The following is a 5,728-nucleotide window of genomic DNA, read 5'->3' on the forward strand; positions in this document are numbered from 1 at the left end:
TTGTGGATTTGTATTAGAGTTCGTTCCATTCCTTTAATTCCTTCCACAAGATTATGATGATGTTCTTGATTGTCTCCATATGTGAGTAGTCCTATTAGTTCTTGTGGAGATGAAGAAACCCTAGCATGAATATGAGATGAATCTAAGATGATCTATGGTTTTAAGTATTAATGCGTGTTAGTTTTCTCTCCTGATATTACGTGTTGTGCACCATGTAATATATGTCTATTGGTCTTGAGAGGGAACTACTCTTTGAAGTGTGGTAAAGTGAACGGCGGGAAGTGATATTAATGTATCGGCGCTTTGACACATGAATAAGGGGGGTAAGAGGGATTCACAAAGCTCATATCGATAACCGTGGGGTACACCCCTTAATAGCAATAGTCCATATGTGGCTTGCAGAAGGTTGAATGTTGTGGTTATTTAGAGATGCGATGACCGATGGCTTTCTGGGTGCATCTTTTTACGAAACTCTCCCACACAGCATGCTTAAAAGCATACTTTATCTTAATTAACATGAATCCTAGTGCTAGAGGTGGATCCAATAATCCTGAGAACACTTTGTCTTTATTAAGTTTCAACCCTTTTCTTACAATGTTTTTACTGCTTTATTTGCTTTATTTGCAAGTATTTACAACACCCCGCTTTAAGCATTTTGAGATTAGAAAACAATTATTAAGTAATATTTGGTAGAAAGTAGCAAGGGGCATTAAGACCCTAACCAGTAGCTTCCCCTGGTTTGATACTCTTATTTCAAAACTAGCTACAACTGATCTGTGTTCTTGCAGTTATCAAGCTATTTTCTGGCGCCGTTGCTAGGGAGCTCATCGCTTTTGGTCTTTGTTCTTAGTTGCTTATCTGTTATTGTTTTTACTAAAGTTGTTTGATAGTTTCAGGTAATACCATGGCAGCTCTCGGGCTTATGAATAAGCTTGATGCAGCTGAATACTTCGGAAGATTCAACCGAGGGTTCGTTAAGGAATTCCCCAATGGGAGTGACATAGAGTATTCTATTCATCCACGTTTTATTGCTACTATGAAGGAGAATAGTTTTGTAGGAGATGATCTCGATGAGGATCCTTATAGTCATTTGCATTTTTAATTGAGTTGTGTTGGACAATTAAATTAAGAAACTACACTGATGATGAACTTAAGATTAAATTATTTAGTCAATCTCTAACCAACACTGTATTATCTTGGTATAGAAGTTGCCCTGCAGAAAAGATTTATACTTGGGAGAATTTTATGAAGGAATTTATATTTCGGTTCTATCCCAAAGTTAAGTCAACGGAAGTAAGAAGGGCTATAACAAATTTCAAGAATCGCCCACGGTGAAAGCTTAATGAGAGCATATCTCAGGTTCAAAGGTACGGTTCAAAAATCTGCCCATCAAGATTTACCACCTTGGTATGTTTTACATGCATGTCTTTTATGGAGGACTAGAACAAGATAATAAAAGAGAATTAGTTTGTTATCCGGAGGATCTTTTATGGAACTCACAGCCGGTCAAGCTTGAATGCGTCTAGACAAATTCCAATGAAATAGAGTATCATGGGGCTTTGATCTTGGAAGTGAGGGAGAAATAGAAATTGGATATGATTGTTTGAATTCTTATAAAAACACTGGGCAATTAAAAGAAATAACCAATGAGCTTAATCTTGATGATGTTATGGTATTAGATGTTCTTCAAGATTTTACAGAATTCATTGAAGTACCCAAGAAAGAATGGCTTCATTACACTCTGCCACCTCAAACTATAGAAGCAACACAAGTTGAAGCTGAAGTACCCAAAGTGGTGCCTATTGAAAGGATGCCTTACAATTAACCGCTACCTTTCCCAATGACAGCGGCAAGGAACATCCGAGCACAACTCATTGCAGAACAAAAGGAAGAGAGGTAAGAGCATCAAAGTTAAAAATTAGTAATGAGGAACCTACTCATGAAGCTGCAAATGGAGAGAGTGAGGAAACTAAGGAAGATATTTTAGCTATGTTTGCACACTGCAGTGTAGTTGAGCTCAATTCCGAAGCCTCACAGTTTGTAGAAGGTATGGTTAAAGCAAAGGGTGCGGGCAAACCTGTTTTACCTTGCACTTTTGGTGGATCCTCTTATTATGGACTCTGTGATATTGGAACAGCCATTACTGTCATTCCCTATAGAATTTATTTTGGTATCTAAGATGAGCTTGAGCATTCACAATTAGAAGACATAAATATGACAATAATACTAGTTGATAAGACTCTTAGAGTTCCTATGAGTGTAATAAAAGATGTACCTACTACAATAGGACTTTACACTTATCCCATTGATTTTGTTTTCATTGATATGCCAATGGATTCTCATTGTCCAATCATTTTTGGAAGAACTTTCTTGAACACTGCATGAGCTAATATTGACTGCGGGAAAGAAACTATCTCTCTTAAGTTTGGGGAGGAGTGATGAGTTTCCATTTCTCGAAGTTCACTCATAAACCAATTGTTGAAGCGGTAGACTTCAAGGAGGAAGTTGATCTTGCTACTCTTTCCGCAATACTTTATAATACCCCCGAAGATGATTTAGAGGTAAGTTTACTTCGAACTGAAAACAATATGATAAGATCAAACCAAAATGATATTGAGAAATATCTAGAATATCTCCCTATAGCTGATAGCTCCATTAATGAGAAGTATGAAGTACCTGAAAGAAAGGGAGATGAAGATTTACCACCTCCAGAACTGAAACATCTTCCTCCAGATTTAAAATATAAGTTCTTAGACGAGACAAATAGATATTCAGTTATTGTAAGTACTAACCTTTCAAAAAAGGAGGAAGAATAGCTAATGATGGTACTTAAATGCATCATAAGGCTTTTGGGTATTCTTTGGATGAATTGAAAGGGATTAGTCCCTCAATAGCCACTAATCGAATATTCATGGAAGATGGAGCCCAACCAGTTGTGGATTTTTAGAGGAAACTTAAGTGTGAAATGAAGGAAGTGGTAAGAAAGGAAATCATCTGCCTCCTCGATGCAGGTATCATGTATCATGTCAAAGAGAGTGACAGGGGTGAGTCCTGGTCATTGTGTTCCTAAGAAAGGAGGATTTATTGTTGTACCAAATAAACATAATGAAATGGTACCAACCAGAACTTTTGTAAGACATAATATGTGCATTTATTTTAGAAAATTTAATAAGGAAACTAGGAAAGATCATTACCCATTTCCTTTTATAGATCAAACTTTGGAAAGACTTGCTAAACATTCGCATTTTTTTTATCTTGATGGATATTCTGGGTTCTCCCAAATACCTGTTCATTCGGAAGATCAATTGAAAACAACTTTCACTTGTCCTTTTGGATTATATGCTTACCGTAGAATGCCTTTCGGATTATGCAATGCTCCCGCTACTTTTCAGAGATGCATGACCACTATATTTTCCGATTATATTGAGCATATAATGGAAGTGTTCATGGACGAATTTTCCATCTATGGAATTTCATTTAACCTTTGCTTGCGTAATTTGCATAAAGTGTTGCAGAGATGTGAAGATAATAATCTAGTCTTGAACTGGGAGAAGTGTCACTTTATGGTTCAAGAAGGGATAGTACTAGGGCACAAGATCTCGGGAAAAGGCATAGAAAATGACATATCAAAAGTGGAGACCATAGAGAAAATACCACCTCCACGAGATATCAAAGGTATAAGAAGTTTCCTTGGTCATGCTGGGCTCTAAAGAAGATTCATTAGGATTTTTTCTAAGATAGCAAGACCCCTTACTAATCTCTTACAAAAAGAAGTTCGGTTTACGTTTGATGAAAATTTCTCAATGCTTTCAACATTCTTTAGCACGCTCTACATAAGGCTCCTATGGTACAACCACCTAATTGTAAGAAACCTTTCGATCTACTTTGTGAGGCAAACCATGAATCCATTGGAGTCACTTTGTGGCAACAGGATAGTGATGAAGTTAATATCATCCATCATGCTAGCCGGACTCTAAATGATGCACAAATAAATTATCCCTTAGTAGAAAAGGAGTTCTTTGCAGTTGTATTCACCTGTGAAAAGTTTAGATCGCATATCATTGACTCAAAAGTTAGAGTTTACACTGACCGTATGGCTTTGAAAGAAATCCTTGAAAGGACAGATGTTAAGCCTAGAATGATCCAGTGGATTTTTCTTTTGCAAGAATTTGATTTCCAGATTATACAAAGAAGTGGAGAATGACTCGAAGATCGAGAATCCGTGGACAAAGAAGCACTACCATGTAGCATATCTACAGTCTTTGTTCCACCGGGTACACTTCGTCTTTGTGAAGGAGTTCCTCCTATTCTTTGCGATGGTGCAAGCAAGCATTTGCTACCTACCATCTATGGAAGAAGGAGAGGAACAATATGAAGGTTCAGAAGTATGGTACCTTTTACTTCTAATTGTTGCAAGAGAGTTTTCTTCGATTTTATTGCTTTGAAGTTTCTAGTTTTTCGTTCTTTTATGTCCATTTTTGAGGTCCTTACAATTTTCTAAACTGATTGGATTTTTTGCGACCTCGGTACGGGCGGATGGTACGGCCGGACGCGGCCGTACCAGTGGTCGCTAAACTTACAGTAATTCTTCGTCGAAACTTGTTTTCTAACAATGTCTGCCGTACGGGCAGATGGTACGGTCATTTATGTCCGTACGGGCGGTCGTTAAAGTTACAGAAATTTTCTCTTTCATTTTCGATTTTGATCTTAAGATGGAAAAAAGAATTCTCTGCCTTTCTTATGCCGGTAAATCGGTACGGCAGATGGTACGGTGCAAACCCGGCCATACCGAAGCTTCGAACCAACATTGTCTGTTTCAAATTTTGGCAGGACGTTGGGTACAGGCGGATGGTACGGTCTGCACCCGTACCGCAAACCGCCATGCTACCCAGAACTTCCTTTTCAAGTTTATGTCTTTCTAATGTTTTGGGATTCTTTTTCTGTGCGACTATATACTCCAAACCCACGATATTTCTTTCTGCTTCACCCCTAATAAGGCCTCCCAAAGCCTCTCCTTCTCCATCCTTTCAGATCTTCACCACAAGATACGTTACATAGCTCCGGGAAAATGGAAGCCTTTCGGCCTCATGCCTCCGTCATGGGACAACTCCGAGACCTCGTCCCAAGAGGATGACAAGCGTGAAGCTCAAGGTTTCCATACTATGACTCGTATAATGAAGATTATCAGCCATTCATGACTCCAGCTCCATGTTGTTGGACGCAGCCATACCTGGCTATGGTGACTCCAGAAGACGAGGAAGAAGCCAAGAAGCCGCACGGGAAGGGGCGCGTGGAATCCCTGAAGCTCATCGCCACTCACCATTCATCGCCAAAACATAAGCATAATGATGTTGATGCAGGAACTTATGAGGAGACTACCGCCCATACTTCCACAACAAAGAAGATGACGCTGAACGCTCGCATCAGTGTGAAGCCCATGGATGAATGGGGTTTCATGCTTAAGGATGAACTTGCTTCGCCAGTCAAGCCGCCTATGAGGACCAAGCTGCGCCTTAGCCTGCTGGAAAAGCATCAAAATCATGAGCTTATCCATCAGGAGGTGGTGCGTCGGCGTCTCCTGGACTTGGCCGAGAAGAAGGAACTCAATAAAGTGGTGAAGGCAACCACTGAAGCAGTGAACTCCACGCGCTATGAATTGCAGAGTTCTATCTGTTGCACATCTGCTCTAGAGGAGTCCAACAGGAAGCTTCGTGCAGCCTTCTCCAAC

This window comes from Lolium perenne, chromosome 1, assembly GCF_019359855.2.
Source record: "Lolium perenne isolate Kyuss_39 chromosome 1, Kyuss_2.0, whole genome shotgun sequence".
Lineage (NCBI taxonomy): Eukaryota > Viridiplantae > Streptophyta > Magnoliopsida > Poales > Poaceae > Lolium > Lolium perenne.